This window comes from Ornithodoros turicata, chromosome 1 (assembly GCF_037126465.1).
Source record: "Ornithodoros turicata isolate Travis chromosome 1, ASM3712646v1, whole genome shotgun sequence".
NCBI lineage: Eukaryota > Metazoa > Arthropoda > Arachnida > Ixodida > Argasidae > Ornithodoros > Ornithodoros turicata.
The window spans coordinates 205972090-205992100 of NC_088201.1; the positions used below are offsets into that span (position 1 = coordinate 205972090).

The 20011-nt window shown below is 44.7% G+C and overlaps 1 long non-coding RNA gene across 2 annotated transcripts; it reads right to left on the reverse strand.

Moving 5' to 3' along the window:
* Window positions 1-3249: 3249 nt before the first annotated feature.
* LOC135375748 (uncharacterized) lies at window positions 3250-4691 on the reverse strand. Of its 2 annotated transcripts, XR_010417373.1 has the most exons (4): window positions 4636-4691; window positions 3706-3762; window positions 3597-3637; window positions 3250-3496 (listed from the first exon to the last, which is right to left on the reverse strand). It is a non-coding gene; the product is annotated as an uncharacterized LOC135375748 (long non-coding RNA). The 2 variants fall into 2 exon arrangements; XR_010417372.1 differs by having other exon boundaries at window positions 3597-3762.
* Between the last annotated feature and the right edge of the window lie 15320 nt (window positions 4692-20011).

The window sequence follows — 20011 nt, forward strand, 5'->3', positions numbered from 1 at the left end:
CAAAAAACGTGGACAGACGAACAATGACACGGACGACTGCATCATGCACTACACTCTGTGAAATCACTCCTTATTTAAGCTTTTACTTTAGGATTCTTGTTCAGAAAGAATTTGCGTTAGTGATGCAGTTAGTTATCACTCCATCCTAACACAGATCACTCAACTTTGACTGTGAAATGACATAAGAGGTAACTGTATAATTGTTAGTTTGTTTATTTTTATTCCAGCAGATCTTCAACCCCTTGCTTTGCATTTTTTTAGTTTTCCAGCCATGGAATAGTTTTCGAACTATTTTCCCAGTTTTCCATGCTTTACTGGATTGCAGACATCCTGAGCTACAAACTGTAATTCAAGCAACTGGGCATTCTAGGATTACATGTTTGTGACCTGCCTCGACTAATTCTCGTTCTTTACACCGATGATAAAGCTCTGAAAAATTATTGCACAGGCTGCATTTCTGCACTATGTGGTTATGCAGTTTGACTGTACAGCTTTGTATTGAGAGATTGTGCTATTTCTTAAGAAACAACACAGTGGAATATCAAAGCAAGGCACACCTAGAGGTGCTCATTCTAGCATGAAATCTCTGTAGTAGCACTGATCATTGTCTGCTTGCTTTCTGTATTGATCTATAGCAGACAGTGAGATGAAGTTTGCAATGGACAAATATGCGCAATGCAAATAAGCTCACACAAAGAAAGGAATGCAACTTGAAATCACGTGCATCTTAGCTACAATGTGCTGTATTACTTTTATTAAAATTTACATGTTTGTATATCTTTCTTCCACAATTTCACTAATTTTTTTAACCACTTTGGTAGTTGTCACTTTGTAGAGGCGGACATATTCATCCAGTTGTGTCAACACAAATCTATGTAACTGGACAGTTTAATGTATTGAGCATGGTGTACTGCATCATGAAGGACAAAGTTTGGGAGCAGATGTATGGGACATAACACTGAATAATACAGATGCCTCTGCATGACTAACCACCTAACTTCAGTAACGAGTGATGAACATGCAGTCTTCAGGCAACTTCAGGAAATTAATACATGATGTATGGGGAAATGGTTCAGAAGATTTACCAGCACCCAAAGCAACAATTTCACAAGTTCCGGCCAAATGCATTATGTTGGCGCACAAGATAAGCATGTAATTATTTTGTTCCACTTTACTGAACTTTATGCACCCCTAAGAAAATGAAAATGTAGGTGGAGAGGGGGGTTCTGAAAAGAAACAGAAGTAGTGTGAATTTCCCGTTAAAAAGAAATGAAAAATTCCACACACATAACCACAAGATTTATGAACCTATGGTGAAGCAAGCTCTTACACAGACATGTCTTTCGTGTGTTACATGAAGGTCAGTTGTGTTGGGGATGGCATGGTATGCGATAAGCCTAAGCTAATGCCTGCCACATATTTGAAACAAAATAAATAACCAGGTGTGACACATATACAATCTAATGTCACAGGCATTTGGTGCCAGTCATTCAGTGAAAATAGTTTGCATGAGATGCCACATATTCTCCAGGTGACGATGAGGTGGAAGGAAGCTTTCCAGCGATAAATGTATGTCATGGTGTCGTGTATTGCAACAGCATTCAGGCACTGTTTCGAGTGACAGATCCATAGATGTTAAAACCATTTGTCATGACGCTGATGACACAGTCTTAGTTACATCCGAATTTTGTTACCGTAGTATTCCCATATTCTGTATACCCTCCACTCACTGCTTTAGGGGTGGAGTGAGAGTCAAGGCAGAGGAGAGCCGGTGTGATATGGGAGTACCCATTCTGCGTAGATATTGTACAGGACATGTCATACAGGAAAAACCGTGGACACTTAGCATGCACCTGAGCTGGTGTATAAGGAACAAGTTGTAACATAACTGAATGTACAGTGAGGTACTACACATATGCATATTAGATGTGGATATTGGTTTGGTTCCCTATTTTTGAACTCAGCTATTCAGAACACGTTGAAGACAGGCACAACACCAAATTAGAGGCATAAATATCGCGATAAATAGAAGCATGATTGCAATGTGCATGCAGGAGTATATTATAAATCATGTAGCATGATTCCATAGGAATGTGTTTTCCCATTCTTAAGATTTACCTCTACAGGATATGAGACTACACAACAAGAGTGCACTGATCACACTAGTGTAAAGCTGCAGTGTCGTCAAGCAATTTTTAACAGTCCTGCTCACAGAAATGATGCAGAACAGCATGCATACATTTTAGCTTGAAAGAAAAGCCTTGAGCTTCAGGAGACACAAAAGGGACTCTGTTTTTCTGTTTAGTACTATATTCACACTCAACACCTGAGTACATGGATAAACTCTGTGGCCATATGACAGCTATCAACAACATAAAAGGAGATGCATAATGTAAAAACCCCCGAGACTAGGGAACACGAAGAGACAGACACATCAGACTTCGTGTTGTGTCTGTCCCTTCGTGTTCCCTAGTCTCGGGGTTTTTACATTATGCATCATCTTCACCAGCTCGCTTGCTTCCTAGCCATTTTTTCATTATAAAAGGAGAGATAGTGTAACATGGGTGCATGTTTACCCTGCTTTACTACTGTCATCAATATCCACACTGAACACGTGCACACAGAAATTAACTATGCAGCATTACGGCAGCTGTCTATAACGTAAAAGAACGATAGCTACTGTTAACATGGGACCGTGCTCTTTCACGTTCTCGTGTGCTCAGTGTATATACAAACAGCTGCACTGGCAGGACAAATCTGTACCCATGCTAACAGAAGCTAACTTTCTTTTAAATAGTTGACAACAGTCACGTGGCCATGTACAATATTTCCATGCACTCATGCTACAGTTATGACAGAACCACATTTTCATTTTGATGTTGTGTGTACCAGCTGGCTACTATTATAATTGTCAATACCATCTATTGATAAGTCTGTACCCTATGTTTTGTTAAATCTATCTGGAAGGTGTTATATGCAGTAATTGCAGTTGATCTAATTTTCAACTTCCAGTGCAATGCAATAATGGGCAAAAGAGCTTAAAGTTTCTGTACACATTGCCCTTGATTCCTATGCAATTCAGCTCTTTTCCAGTACACCTCAGACATATTAGTGGAGTCAGCATGTGGAATGTAGCAAGGAGTTTTTTCCTTGTGCACCATTGCTTACTTATGTTTTCACGTGACCTCACCATCTAATTGAGCAGGGTATCGAGAGTGCATGCCTCTATGAAAAAAGTCATCCTTGTGGAACTACGTAATAGCCTTTATTGTCTGAATATAAACAAAAATCTCACAAATACAAAGTTGTTGTGACAAATGAGTCCACAACAGAGATTTTTTAAGCAATGATCTCCAGAATATCTGTGCTTATACAATGCACAAAAACTGTCATTGATTGGTTATGGTTATGTACCTGCAATAGTTAACCTAAAAAAGTAATGATGCATCCAAAAGGTCTCCAGCCTCCTTTAGCACTGTCTTTTGCAGAAACAGCCCTACAAAAGCAGATCTACTGTTACCATACAGTAAATCAAAATAGAAGTAAGCAGCTGTTTTTTTTTAATGTTTTCCAATGTAGCAGTAGTAACACAATACCTGAAGAACTGTTTTTCATTGGTCTCCTCTGCTGTGGCATGCTGAAATAAGTAAAACACACATTTCAGTTTCATCTATGTGAATTATTACAATACATTATTATTATTACATGTGAATCCAGGGAAAATGGGGACCTCGTTCGGTTTTGCTCCGGTATTTTCATAACCTGGGAAAGCAAAATCTGCTCAAATTCCGTGTTCAGTGTAGTGCAACAACATGCATATTTCCATGCCTAGATAGTATCCACACAACGGCCGCAAGACGCTATTGCACTTCATGATCAGTCCTATTGCACGATTAAAGGTCTCTGGAGATAAGACACGCTACAAAGAGATGACAGATACTGGGACGGTTAATAAACATGCGAGTGGATAACGCCCCTCAATTTCTCAATCGGGGCTCGCAACAACCATCTAGCACGTTATTGCTCTTACTGTACAATGACGGGGTGCTTACAGTTTGCATCACAGGAGATGACATCATAATAAGCGCCAGCACTATGCTCTGTTTTTGATGATGCACATTGACGTTCGCCCATCCGCACGCTCTATCGGTCCATTGGATTGGTATCTGGATTTTGTCCAGTGGCACATGTCGATGTCACTCACTTTGACCACACTTTGACGGTGCTTTTTACCTTTGTCATGCAAAAGTTCGCGATAGCGCCTTCGAAAAACAACAGCCGCATTTCGTACCCCCGGCCAAGCGTTACGCCGTTTTCGTTTATTAACCGTGCATTTAAAACGATTCTGCTTAATTTTTACCAGTTAGATTTCGAGTTAGTGAAACCTCACCTACCACAACCACTCTACAATAGTTTTTTCAGCACACGTTCACAGTTGCAACGTACTTAGGCCGACGTTAAACTAGCCTCTCCCCTAGTTTAAAATACGTCCCATTCAAATACATGGGTCTTAAACCACCGGTTTAAGTAGCTTGGGTGGATGGTCGAAATGGAATATTTGAATCGAATATTCGTCCCATTGCGATAAAATCCACCTCCTGGGCGCTTCTAGTAACTATATCAATCAAAACTTACCCAAGATTTGATGAAAAATTCTTCGTGAACCGAGGATTAGGCCTACCGGCCTCCATCGCTTCTGGCAGACTCTGGCGAAATGCGCATGCGCCGTGCAGGAAGCCCGCTATGTGCGGTGCCATTGGCTTCACAGAAGCAGGTTGTAGAGCATGGGTTGGTGATCCAGGATTGGCGAACGAAGGTCTCACGTGATCGATTTAAACCCGACGTCACTAAACCAATGGTTTAAGTAAGTTGGTGAATACGGGTAACCGACACACTGTTTTTTGTCTCCCGTTTTCTTTTACCCTTACAGAATCCACCTATTGACCAAGGACGATACTCCTAGAAATTATTCCCTGGCACATCTCTCCCAAGAAACGCTGACCCCTACCATCAGAATACTAACGTCCCCGCAGTTCACTTTTTACTAGTTGGGTTGTAAGGAAATATTTTAAGTGCATTCTTTCGCAGCGCCTCCAGATATAGGCGTATTTGGGGAATTATTAGTAATAATAATAATTGGGTGTTTACGTCGCGAGACAACTGAGATCATGAGCGACGCCACAGCGGTCGGTCTGTGGATTGCGAGAGAGAGTGTGTGTGCGTCCACTTCGGGATAAAGTGCTGGAAAACGCAGAAGAGGCTTCCAGATTCCATTCATCAAAGAATGCAGTCAGTGCCGAAGCATCTTGTCATCAGGGGCATCGGTATAACGGAAATTGTACTTCTTTGCGAACTTTTGTATCTTTCAATAGTGAGTGGTAGAAATACTACAAGTGTTTTTATATTGCGTCGATGATAATTGTATTACAACCATGTACTGTACGACATGTCCAAACTTAAGTCTGTAACCTCTATCTTGCAGGGTGACGAGCGACAATAAAAGCACCTCGTAATAAAGCTGGAAATTATTTTTTGCTCTTTTTCTTCGTGTCAACTGGACCATACAAGCAAACAGTACATGGAGAGATTACTAAATTCAGTGTTGCTAATTTGAGTGCATAGGTACAGCCTGCGACGACTGCAGTGTGTGTACACTGTAAAGTAATAGAATGTCGATGAATGTGTTATTTAAACAACTGCTACACGGAACACTGGTGGAGAGAGGTCAACGCCCTTTAAGACCGCCTGCTGAAAATTGAGAGATCGGAAACGTTACTTAGTGCAGAGACAGTGCACGTGAACCACCGAAAGCAACCACAAGTCTTGGGTATGGGCAGCTTTATTGTGCAAAGGCACGTTCATATTCTGGAGTAGTCATCTATTTGGAGTGTTGTGAACACGACGCGCTGTCACCCGCTTGAGGTAGGTCATGCTGCGAGGAAGGATGTGGCCAGAGGGCATCTGTGTTATACGACGAGCTCGCTGCAACAACTATCGTTAGAAAATAGCCAAGAACAGTATAGTGAAATCTGCCATCAGATCTTCTCTCTCCAAATCCTGTGTGTGCCTCTGCGCAGAAAGCACGTACAATATTCCAAGTAGGCAGACTTTATTCTGCAGGGTACTCTGCCTACAAGTTCAAACTATTGCTAAACGTTGCTGGCGTTAAAAAGGAACACATCTGTTCAATCTGCAGCCTGTTCTTAGCGTACCATACTCCCACGGCCCTGTAAACCACAAACGTCTATTAGACATACCAGAAAGATCCAAACATCTAAGACATTTGGGAGGTCTAGTAGACATCCGGATATGTCCAGCTAACGTGGAATGCATTTACTATGGATCGTCGGAAGCACATCCATAACTGTATAAATGGATGTCCTCTGGATGTAACAGCTGGACATTTGTCACGTCCAGTGGACGTGTTTGTGAGGCATTGCTACGTCTGGTATACGTTCAATCGATGTTCCTACAGAATTTGCATAGGATAGTATAGACGTACGTTTGCGAAACGTTGTTTCGACTATCAATTCAATGGTAATTTTTACGTATAGCGCTAGAAGAATCTTGCGAGAACTTGAGAAATTGGAGAACAAGTAAAAGCAAGTTTTTTTATTTGTTCGCGCCCTGCTCTCTGCAAAGTATCTACGTTGCACTCTTCCATCAACACAGGAAACCTGTCAGTTTGACAGCTCCACCCAGTAGGTAACCTCATCATTGACAATAGCCTGAATTACAAACACAATATTTGTTAGGAAGGAATATCAGAAATGTTAACGAGCAGTTTGACTCATTGCAGACGTACATATTAATTGCAGAATCACATCTTCGTCACCGTTACAAACGATTTCGGCCCCACTACACTTGACAGACATCCCGCAACTATTACTATTTTAGTATATGTTTCATCCAGTAAGCCAACAGAAATGCCGAAGCCGTGTCTGGTGGGGTACGGCCACGGCATTGACGCTGTTCATGCACAAAAAATAGCTGAAAAAGTAAATTTGCAATCCGGTCTATATATTGTCGTATGTTAAACCGGTAGGAACATCGACAGGACGTATATTAGACGTCGCAATGCCTCACGAGCAGGTCCACTGGATGTGACAAATGTCAGCTGTTACATCCAGAGGACATCCATTTATACAGTTATGGATGAGCTTCCGACGATCCATAGTACATCCATTCCACGTTAGATGGACATACCCGGATGTCTACTAGACATCCAAAATATCCACGGTGTACCATCCTCTGGATGTACATTAGACGTTTGTGGTTTACTGGGAAGCTTGCGTGTCTCATACAAGAAATATAAATACACTACATGCCAACAGTTTGTGCGATGGATGTTGCACAAACTTGAAAAAAAAAAAAAAACATGAGAATGGCTATACTAGCAACAGGGTACGCAAAGACATTCCCATAGTAGCTACTACATGCTTTAGATACCCAAGATTCTAGGTGGAGGTACATCTTACCACAATTTACCTCATTTCGTTCATATTTAGGAAAAAGTGGACTCAGTAGATGGACAGCTTGTGTTTATAAGCAACTTAGTCCAGTACAGTCACAGTCATTCATGCCATACTATATGAATATTCAGACTATAACAGCATTTGAAAAGTCTTTCAGGCACTTTATAGCCCAGATTTAAATTGTGTACCCTGCATGTAGAATGTCACAAAGCTGGTGCTATTAAACATATATTGTAACTTGAGTTGTCCAGTATGTGAAGACGAAAATTGATTGCCACATTAGCTGTAGTCATATTTGTACTTCATGGTGTTCTAGCATGACAAAAAAACAACATGAGCTCATTTTTTAAAACTTTTGTGAGTCACTTTGTCAATGTCTCTTTTGCAAGCAATTGCATTGTAAGAGATTGGGCTCTCGAATGTGAATGCAGAGAGAAACTGTGGTGTATACCTTCACAGGAGCAGATACACTTGCAGACAGACTACTGTGCACAGACACGTACCCCGTTTTTTTCTGAAGAGTTGTCCTATCTTGGACAGCATGCTACTATACCACCAAAGTCAATTAAAGCCTGTGTAACGACTGAAACTGAGGAGGGGGTCAGAACGTCTGGACCCCTCCATAAATCCGCCAGTGATTGTGTATTTTGTGCACCTCACATTAAGTGTACTCTTTCCTGTTCAGTGCTGCATAAGGTATTGCTTTGGCGTTCTGCAAGCTTTTGTCTAGACCTGTACATATTGGTCAAACATGCATTACTGACATTGTCCCACAGCTCAAATCTAGTGCACAGACAAAGAAGAGGACCTCAGTACTTAAAGCTAGAAAAAGTTGATTTTTTCTCTTTCTTTTTTTTCAGAAACAGTGTCCCTTTGTGTGGCCTCCGTCGAGAAGCGATGGGCGAACAGGAGCACACCTGTAACCACAGAATGTTGTCTGGTGTGCACAGTGGCGTCACTAGGGGGTGCGGGGTATGCATTCCGCACCAGGTTATGCGACAGAAGGGGGGTGACATGCTGCACCAGTACCGCCGCCGCCTCTCTTTTTCTGTAGCGAGGTGACGGCAAAAACAACATAAGAAGCCCTCAGCGAGCATGCGATTTTTTTTTCCTGCGTACGATATGCTGTTGTTTATCGTGCATCGCCTCGGATGGAAAAGGACACATTATTGCTGGAGGCGACGGAGCCCCCGCATCGGGTGACGCATACCCTAGTGACGTCACTGGGTGTGCACATTAATTGGTTTTAGGGGTTCTCCCTTTCTTAGTAAGAAGCCTGTATTGTTTATGACAATGTTTCTGAGAATTGTAAAGTGTGGTAAAGGGGAAATTGCAGCAAGGCTGCAGAGACAAGGGGGAGTATGAAACAAGTGGAGCGGGTGAACGGATGTGTGTTGAGATCAGGTCAACGGAGTGTGAAACTGTAAGAAGTACACTGGGCTCTCAATTCCACCACCGACACAAATTCAATCCTGTTCTGACGCATCCCTTTGTCCACCCATTCAGTCAGCATGTCGTCAGTCTTGTTCAAACTCTTACGGTCTGATAGCACACACCGCTTCAGAGTCTGTAATCCGCTTCCGAACCGGTTCGAAGTTCCAATATGCTACAACATTATCGGTAGCCACTAAAAATCATGCAAGATCTCTTGGTTACCTTTTTTATGCATTTATTTCTGTTTTTCGACCAACAAGACCCCCTTTCATCCCTTCCGAGTACAACGTGTATATCGTGTATATTTTTGTATATCGTGAATTTGGTTTAGTTACTGTCATTTTGTATTGTTCCTGTACGGTGTACATAGGGAGGGGAGCCTTAGTCAAACCTCCTCGACTTTTTTGCTTCTCCTTTCAAACGAAAGGAAAATAAATATAATAAACATGATGTTTCAAGTTACCAGCCAATAAACACGCTCCGTTATCAGCTGCAAGGCGGAGTGTTTCGTTTGTTTGTGTGGAACTTGATTCTGCGCTCCGTGGTCCCGAAATTCAGCGTCATGATATCGCCAACATTTTCGCCTGCCGCAAACGTCAGCAGTTGGGCTGCTATCATTTGACGTCATTCGAGCCCGGGTTCCTCCCGGTCACGATGTGACGTCGCCCGCACGCTAATCACAGTACCGCGCGAGCTGGTGACGCGATGCCGCTTGAGTCAAACCAAAGTACGGTAGCGCCCTCGTTGGAACCACTCGAAGATGACGAAGACGGCCCATCGCGCTCCTACCTAGGATTCCGGAACTGTAGTACCGCATATCCATTCTTCTTCTTTTCGAGTTTGAGATTGTAACTGTTTTGATATTGAATAGAAGAAGACTCACATTCATCTAGTCGATTTCTCCAAGTGGAATAAAATCATACATGGAACCTTTGATCGTAATTGGTGAGGAAAGGGCCACAAGAAAATGACTTGAATTAGAGCGCAAGGCGGAGCTAAAATGCGAAAGAGTGCAGCGAAAATTTCATCCGCATGCGAGCACCTTTTGGTTTTGAGCGCTAGAAATATCATGGAGCTTTCACTGCCTAAGTTGCAATAATATAACGCGGAGAAATGTGCACCTTTTATACCTGTGTACGGCTCCTTTAATGTATCGAAAGTCCTTTGTAAGCGACTCTCTGCACGATGCTTGTCATCGCCCTTCCCGGCCCTTTATCAGAGGCAACCTCACGACGAGCTTGTTGTTAGCAGAGAATGTCCACTGCCGGTGTCACAAATGGAGCATGTTGGCTCCGGGCCGCTCACGCGAAATGAAGTTCTTGCGCGCCTATCTCCTCAATGGCGAGCAGAAAAGTGCGCCGGCATTGGCGACCTCCCAGTTGAGTTCTATAATTGATTCTAGAGTGTAATAGCCTCTTGCATGACCCGGATTTTTAACATCAGTTAGCTCAGGGGCTGCTATGCCCTAGCATGCAGAGTGGTGTTGTTGTCCTCCTGTGCAAAGACAACTCTCGAAAACTGGACACAGATTCATATCGTCCGATGACTTTACTGACGAGCGATTATAAGATCCTAGCTACAACTCTTCTGTTGCGCGTTTCACCTCTGTTTGAGAAGGCGTTAATCCTTGCCGAGCATGTTCCCTCCCCGGCAGGTCGTCAGACCTTCATAGAATCGCTCCTCGCGATGTCATCCACTAGATTAATAGTGGTCATGCCCCCTCTGTGCTGGCATCCTTCGATTAATCCAAGGCATTTGCTCGTGTGCGACACGCATACCTGTTCTCTCGGCTGGGGGCATATGGGTTCGCCAATGCGTGGAAACGTTGTACAGGGGGCACTAGAAGCGTTGTCTCTGTCGCTGCCGGCCTGTCACTGCCCTTTAATGTAACGTGTTGGGTCCGTCAAGGATGCCTTCTCTCTCCCACCTTGTACGCCATCGTCATCAACCCTCTACTCGAGAGACTGTGTTCGCTTCCTGTTTCACTGATGCTGACCAATGGATGCCCTCCACTCCCCTCTGGCGAGTGTTCCCTAGGGCCTGTTCAGAACGCGTTTGAAGATTACGGAGCCATTTCAGGGGAAACACTGAATAGATCAAAAAGTGCAGCACTGTTTTTAACCTCCAGCCTTCCTGCGTGGCTCCTTTCTGTGTTCCAGTGAGGCCAGAAGTCAAAATTCTTGGCGTGACTTTTGATTGCACTGGCATATCTACCGTAAATTGGCCACGAGTGTTTAATCGTTGCAGAGCTGTCCTGCGGCAGCTTATTAAATTCGTTGATTTGCCCATCACTTTTTGCACTCATCTGCTAGTGGCCTGGTACTACAGTCGCGTGTGGTTTCTAGGGGCCGTTGCCACGCCGCCATCACTAATTCGTACTGCCATCACTAGGGACGCGTGCCGTTTCCTCTGGGGCGGTTCGGTGGAGTGGGTCGCGAGGTCCAGCTTGCACCGTACACGTGACCGGGACGGCTTAGCCTTGCCGGTGGGGCTCGACAACTGCCTTGCACTTCAGTCACGCGTTTATTTCGATGCATTGCACACTCCCGAACACCCAGCGTGCGCGTTAGTGCAGTACTCTCTGGGATGTGCTACCAGATTGTTCGTTGAGAGCCCTAGGTTTCGGCCTAGGTCCGAAGTCCTGCCTCACCAATACAGTACCTTTGTTGATATTGTACGGCGTTTGCGACTCCAGCTTCCGGACGCTGACATCCAGTTATGGTCTGAGAGCGATTTTGATACAGCTATCCGGGAGTTGGAGTCTGGTCCCCCAGTTCCTTCGGTGCCGACGAAGCTGCCTTGGCGTCGAATCACTGCGGGCTGGCTAGATGCGCGCCGCGCCAGTCTTCAGTGGCAGTTGGCCCATGACGTTCTTCCTCTTCGTGAGCGACTACACCGTTTTCACATCTCTCGCTCTGACAGTTGCCCGTCTTGCGGGATGTGTGAAACCGCAGAGCACTGTTTCAGGCGTTGTCGTGTTCCTCTTTTGCTGTGGCGCAGAGTAACCCAGATATTTCAGCTGTCGACTGTCGCCTGGGCCACCGTACAGTTCCTGGAACCGTTGCCTTTCAAATTTGGATCCGTGGTTGCCGGCTGGCTTTCGGTGGCCAAGACTTCGGAGACGCAGCTATATTTCAGGCTGTCAGGGCAGGGCTTCGTAGCCATATTGTCCATGAGCAAGCACTGTATGGTCTTGTGCAGTGCTCTCGCCGCTGGCTGACGTCTACTCGTCTTTTCCGCCACGTTTAGGGTGAGTGGCAATTCATGTTCTAGCCAGCTCGCTAGGACCGTACTGCACTCTGCAGCGGCTCTCCCGTGTTTGGATTGTTCGCTTGGTATGGTCAGAACGAAAAGCAAACTCTCCTAGAGAGTGTTGTTATCTAGCTTGTAGGACTGTAACGTAAAGTTAGTGTCTGTCCAAAGGGGACTACTTCCATGGGTAGCTCTCCTGCTTGATGACAATACACACACACGCACACACACACAATATACACGCCCATCACTTGTCCCATCCTACAGTTCGCATACGAAATCCAAAGCATTCCATGACAAAAAACAGGTAATCATGTACGACGAGGACGACGAAGCTGAGCTGCGGTGAGTGATTCTGTCCTTGTTCTGATTTTCTGTAATATCTATACAGGGTGTTTCAAAAAACGTGTCATTCGGACTTATATAAAAAAACGGGGCGACGGAAAAATACGGGGTAAACGGCACTTGTGTGGGAACTGAATTTGCCATCTTGCAAAAATATTTTCATTTGATTTTAATTAAAATAAAACGGATTTCTTTAATTGAACTCCAAAATTTCCCACGTCAACCTGGGAAGAGACAGAATCTGAGAGCCCGTAGCGAACTTAGTCAGATACACCAAGAAATCCGCTCGATATTGCAAATGGAACTGCCCAGAAAAATTCCCGAAATTGACGCGAGTTTCGGGTATTCAACGGCGCACCAAATCAGTCGCAAAGATGCGCAGGGAGCAGCACATGCTCCTGCACCCTTAAAGATAGAAGGTCGAAAGAAAAGTGGGCGGGAAAAAAGAGGCGGAATCATTTTTTTTTTTTTTTGCCGCTTATGAACGTATGGTACAATGTCAACCGCCTTGCTATCGGCACGTCTTGTGCTGCACGCCGGTTCGGCGATAAATTGTACTAGCTTCGTGGGGGCAGGAGCATGTCAGGCTCTCCGCGTGTCTTTGCGATAGATTTTGTGCGCCGTTGAATACCCGAAACTTTGAAGCCGCAATTTCGGGGCTTTTTTGGGGCAGTTCTATTTGCAATATTGAGCGAATTTCTTAGTTGATCTGACTAAGTTCGCTACGGGCTCTCTAATTCTGTAAAAAAAAACGTTATGTTCACTTGGGAAATTTTGGGGTTCAATTAAAGAAATTCAATTTTTTAATTAAAATCAAATGAAAATATTTTTGAAAGATGGCAAATTCAGTTGCCACACAAATGCCGTTTACCCCGTATTTTTCCGTCGCCCCGTTTTTTTATAAAGTCCGAATGACACGTTTTTTGAAACACCCTGTATATCTGTGTGTGTTTTCCTTTGTGTAATTCTGTTGATGATAGGCTAGTGATATTCTTTTGGCGTGTGTTGTGTGTGTGTATGTGCCATGGCCAGCTGTGGAATTCCTTCTCGCTCTGGTGAAGAAGGCTCCTGATGGCTGTGTTCGACCTTTTCAGCACCAGGATGAGTCAGACTATGAGCGGAAAGTTATGTCCCTCCAAGGGGTTGCAAGCCTGAAAGGTTTGGCATCTCTAGATGTAAATGTTGTTGCCATTCCTTCGGTTTCTTTGGAAACCAACCTCACCGTAGTTACGGTGTGTACGGCACCGGTTGGTATGGATAACGCGCACATTGTTGTAGTACAGGGCCAGTATGGCACAGTAAAGGACATTGTCCGCGAGACATGCGACCGTCCGGACTGTTGTGTTGAAGAAGATGCAGACTCCAGGGCTGCCGCGGTGTACGCGTTTATTGACTGGTGTGCCTCCTTTTATACCCATACACATGGTTGCCCGATACCAATATTCCACTTTATGTCATAACATTCTCCTCCCCTTAAATAAATTCCTTTCCTTCATTTCCCTCCCCTTAAAATAAATTTCCTTCATCACATACAGAAAACAAAAGTTCACAAGGTAAACAAGGTAATCTCTCACTGCAGTTTTGATTGGTCGCTTCTCAAGCACAGACAACTGCACAAAGTATATATTTAGACACCGTTAAATCTTTCTATCAGTCCGTTCGACTGTGAGTAATACACAGAAGACACAGAATGCTTAATACCCCGTTCACACAAGAAGTCCTCAAACACCAATGGTAGAAGTGCAAGGGTGCAGGCGAGTTGGTACATTGTAAAACGACGATAAAAACCGGAGGCACGGAACGGAAAAAAAGACAATACGACACGAACTCAGAGAGAACGTCAGAACGTGTCGTGTTGTCTTTTTTCTGTTCTGTGTCTCCGGTTTTTATCGTCGTTTTACGTCCTCAAACACTTTAGACTTAAATTGTGGACCATTGTCCGTTATCTCTTCAGGATCTCTCTTCCGGGCATGGCCTAATCTCTTCAGGATACCCCTCTCTACTGAACAGTGAAAGTAAAAAGTCGATAACAGACTGCGATGTGACACTGCTAGTCAAGCATACCTCTGGCCATTTTCAATGGTAATCAATTACAGTAATAGCAAACTTACAACTAAGTTGTGCTTTCTCAAGTGGCCCTGTGCATTGCTAACTTCTGCCACGGTTGATCAGGAAACTGAACTAGTAGCAACGGTGCGCATGTCGTCTTGGCAGCTTCGTATAGCGTGTTCAACTTGGTTGTCCATTTTTGGCCACTAGAAAAGATCCCTCAAGCGTTGCTTGGTCCTCACTATTCCGGGATGCGCCTCATGTGCGAAGTTAACCAGTACAGACGTTAACGCTTTTGGCACAACAATTTTCTCCTCTCTGAACAGTACTCTACAACAGATAGTTCCTTTACGTTAAAGAAGGGGAACAGGTCGGACGAAAGTGTTTTCCTTGTTGGCCAGCCTTGCGAAACATACTTGATTAAGCTTTGTAATACTTCGTCTTTGCCCACTTGATCCCGAAGTTGTTTCTTATATAGTTATCACGATGAGACAAGAGCTATAATCTCTTCCTCCATTTCTTCCTGTGATCCAGCTGCCAGTGGCAACCTCGATAGGGCATCTGCGACTACGTTATCGCTTCCACGATGATATTCAATGTCAAGATTATAATAAAGGAGTCGCGCTGCCCACCTTGGTACCCTGAGTGGTCTTCTGCCTGATCCTTTTGAAGGCCTCATGATCCGTTCTCAGTAGGAATCGTCGTTCCCACACTGCCAGAGTTCAACTGCAAAAAGACAAGGCAAGGCTTCCTTCTCTCCCACGGAGTACTTGCCCTCAGACGGTGACAAGGTTCTGGAAGCGAACTCCACTGCGCTCAGTCCGGTGTCTGTGGGCTGTTGAAGAACCGCCCCGAGGCCGTGGTCCGAAGCATCTGTGGATACCACTACTGGCGATTTGGGATTGCCTTTGCAGACGTTGTTGAACCTCTCAGGGAACTTCTTCGACACAACGTACCCTTCAAGTGGATTGAAGCAGCACAGAAAAGTTTTGTAAAGATCAAGGAGCTAGTCTCATCGACAAAGGTGGTCAGCTTATTCGATCCCATCCTCGTCGCCATGTTGTGTTGAAGAAGAAGATGCAGACAGCAGGGTTGCCACGGTGAATGCGCTTATTGGCTGGTGTGCCTCCTTTTATACCCATACATATGGTTGTCCGGTACCAACAGTAAATAATCCATTTTATGACATAATCTCCATGGTAAGTTGTGCCGAAATATGCCGAAGTGCAAGTCGCGCCTCAACTTTGGAGAACGGCGATCGACGGATGGTCTCCGGCATCTTGGACTGCAGGGGACGTCGGGGCTGATGACGCAGTCCGTAGAGCGTCCATTGAGATGTCCGGGTCACCAGTTTGTAGGTAGCGTGTTCCAGGAAAGAGACAACGTCTGACCAATCCACGGGAACAACTGGCCGAGCGACGTGCACTTTTTAGCGCGACCACGCGAACGAGCGCTGATGGCGATGCAGATGGAGCGGCTCGCTACAGATGGTTTACAGATCTTTGCACATACATTCACAAGTTAAGGTGCGCCTTCAAATCACATCTACCAACTCGGAGGTAAGCTCATGCTCCTTGAAGTGCTTGGATTACCGCGTCCCCTAGCAGAAATTCTACAGAAACCAAAAAGAGAGTCTACCCTATCAGAAAAGCATCTGCCTTTTTCTTCGCTTCAAGCTTTGTCCACAATCCTGCCAACTGTCTATGAAAGTGCTGAACCCCTATTGATGAACTTGCCATTTCGCTAATATCAGGTTATGTTTGTTTCTTTCAGCTAGCTTCTATCGCTTATATGACTTTGTCTTTCCTTCCATTGATAGTCTATGTGTGTTTTTCGTTCTTGTTTTTTTTTTATATATCTCGTACATCCTACAGGTGGCGCTGCGGAGCCTTGCAAACTAGAGCCCCTATAGTTCATGGAAATAATCGCCGCTTTCGCCGTAATCGCCGGAAGGATCGCCGCTTTTTCCTCCTCTTACTTTCATTGAGCGTTCGCTATCCAGTGGCGCTCAACAATAATGATAATAATGGTAGTGTGATGTTACACTCTAAAAACAGAACTTCACCGCACGGCACACTGTGCACCAACTGCTGCCACGAATGATAGGGTTACCGCTTCTGTTTCGAAGAGAGAGAGGGCTCACGCTTTTTTGTGACAATTTGGATATACGAAAATTTCCACAACAAGGCATACGTCTCCCTCTGCCTTCCAATCACAAGTGATAACCTTATCCTTCGTGGCAACGGTTGGCGCACAGTGTGCCATGCGGTGAAGGTCTGTTTTTAGAGTGTACGTGTAAGGTTAGTCTGTCTATAGGTTGGCGACATGTTGCGCGTGGGTAGGACGGCGGACAATTTCGACTACCTGGGTGTTCTGTCGACGGGTGCCGGAAATCTCCGACAGACGGTGCCGGAAGCAATGTTTACCTCCCCTCACACGGCTATACTGCACTCGGCTGTGATCGAACCCGCGGTCTTGAACTCAGTAATGCACGTTACCGACTGAGCCACTGGGGTCGGTACGTATAGTGCTGAGCGTCTTTCGTATCCGCCAGTTTGGGCTGTAATATATTATGCCCAAGGGTTACTTTGTTGTACATTTGCTATGCCCTGTTCCTAATATTAAATCTATAGCGTGAGGGGTTTCAGGGGTATTTACCAGATGCCCCTTCATGAATGCTATACATCTTGCGCCTAAGGTCTACATTTTTATACCATTGCTATTACCTATTCTTGGCCTTAAATGTACACCTTGAGGTATATTTAAGTTATATCTTACGCGTACGTGGTATACATTTTGTACCCCATGCTCTGAATTTTTATACCTTCCTGGAGGGAATGAATTATTATACTTCACGTGGAGGTATAATTTTTGTCGCTTTGGGGGATGAGTCACAGGAGAACCCATTTATACATTTAAGGAAATAAAGTTGGTTGAATGCGTACCTCTTGTGAGAATGCATATTTATCCCCAGGCTTCTAGTCTTTATCTCTGCAGCTCCTGAAATTTTTGTAGTCCTTCCATGCTCAGTTAAAGTGCTCTGAAGTCTGAGTACATGGTAACCCTCCCGGTATATAGCGGAAACCACATGACTAATCAACTTCTACCATGCTACCGAATTCCTGTTTGGATGTATGGGATCAGTAACCATGCAGCTCCCGTTGCACAGTACCTAGGGCGACAGCTGTCCGCGCAAAGACTGGGAGGCGACGCGGGTTGAAATTCCCTGTCATGTCTGAGTTTTGCCCTGGACTTTTCTCCAGACCTTCCAGACACACAATGTCGGCACAGTTCCCCTTGATGTTGGCCCAGGATGTATACTTGCCCACCCCCTCTCCTTTGTGCTGTCTTCTCTTCATGTGTCCGCGTCTGAACACCGGAAGCTAACACGAAATCATAAAAATATTAATAATAATAAAATGTAAACATGTAACCCATAGGTTGTTCAGTGCAATACGAAAGGTTCTTCCAGTATTGGGAATGTCGGCTTTTCTAAGCATAAATATGTGCGACAAACGTGTTAGACGACGGATTCCACTATTGGATTTGTTTATGCTTGAATGGAGCGCCCTGTACCCACGGCCTTCCTGCCTGCACAAGATGTCTCAATCCGGTGTCATGTTCAGAACAGTCCTGACATCGAGGCAGAAGTCCAGTCACAAGGGCTGGCTCCTATATAACTATCTCAACAAACTGGGACAAAAACTAGAACTGGTGCAGTACCAACTCCTCCCTGTGAAATCACGTCACGTTAAGGATTGCTGTTCGAGCTTGTCGTCGCCATGCAACAGACCAAGACTGCGGATAACTGCGTTCGGGATAACGGCACGAAGGAAAGAAATGCCTAGTAGTGGACAACGTACATTGCATGCGTTCTTCGCAGACCACAGATGAAGTTAGCCAGAGCCTTCCGAACTCCACAGCGCCAATAACTCCTCACTCCCTGCGTAAAACTCTGCGAACATCTGCTCGAACGAGGCTTAGAACGTGTGACGGCCCACGAGCGCGACTCTTGCGTACCGCTATCCACACTGGGTAGTTTATCTCTACGGCTAAGAGAATAAAACTGCCGTCTATCCCAGTTTGGAACAAGGGGTTGAAGGAGCGTGTGACTGGTGCTGCAGTGAACCTGTGGAACTCCCTACAGCTCCTCAATTTTGTGCTACAAAGAGCCAGGATCCAGACACTCGTGAAAAGCGTGCTACGCAGTTTCATGGCTGGAGAAGAAACCACTTCTCCAAAGTACGAATGTCCCATCGTGCAAACTAAAGTGTTGTTCACTTCTCCTCGTCCATGTTCCGAGCAGGAATAGCTGAGATGTCAGATCAGATTCGATTTCATTTGCAGTAGAAAGAAGCAATGGAAACGTAGATCGCACTGGTGCGACCAGAGGTTCCATGACGCTTGATGTGTGGAACAAAGGTCCACATATAAGGCACTTAAGAGCACGTACTGGCACTACAATAGCCAAAGTATGCAAGTTTCAGAATTAGCAATACTGTTACAAGTAATGTGATGTCGTGTTGCGTGCTCCGACGACTTGGAGCACATGAAGAGCAGGAAAACACACACACAAAAAAAATCGAGCCTCACTTCAGCTTTATTACGAGAGCCTTTTCATTCGCTTCATGTGCCTGCAAGAGAGAGAATAAAGCCTCTAGTTTGCTGCAACCTAAAAAAAAGCTCTTCCCACCTCATATTTTTTTCACACTGCAGTAAAAGACTGAAATATACAATGCGCACTCCCATGTGATACCTCTGTCGATACGATGGTTTGCTGATCATTCCAAATTTGTAGCCGAGGCTGTTAAAATGCACGAGTAGAATACGCAATTAAAGAAGCGTCAGAGTGATGTCCAATATGGCGAAAAATCATAAAGCGAATTGTCATATTAAGGAGAAACGCACCCTCCGCGGGCCGGACACACCGATGCACACAACAAAAGCCGACGTGATTATGATTTATTTTCTGAAAAAAATATGTTAACAATAACTACGTAAAACAATTTTCAGTCATTAATTTTTCTAAATGGACAATAGCAACATCAATAGCGGACACGTTATAGACTTTTATATGCTCAAAAAATAATCCTTCGACCATGCTTACGAGAAAGCAGCAGCACACTGTTACCTGGTCCCGCGCTTTTTTAAGCCCTTGGGTTTTTCAAAAAGCGATACGACTATAATCCCGGGGTCAGCGATTTCAGGGGACATCCCAAACCTTGATGCCCTACTTACTTTAACACGTGTCACCCTCTGAACGAGGTAAGAGATGGCCTCTCCCGAGAGCTACTCTGAGCGTCATGTGACGTGGTCAGAATAGCGGGAAGATAATGCCTGTGTTTGACCCTACTTGTGACAGAAATCTTGGTCATTGTCCGATAAACGGATTGTCATATTAACCAGGGGATTTGCATGCCAGCAGAACGATTCCCGAGAAAAACGGTCATAAGGGG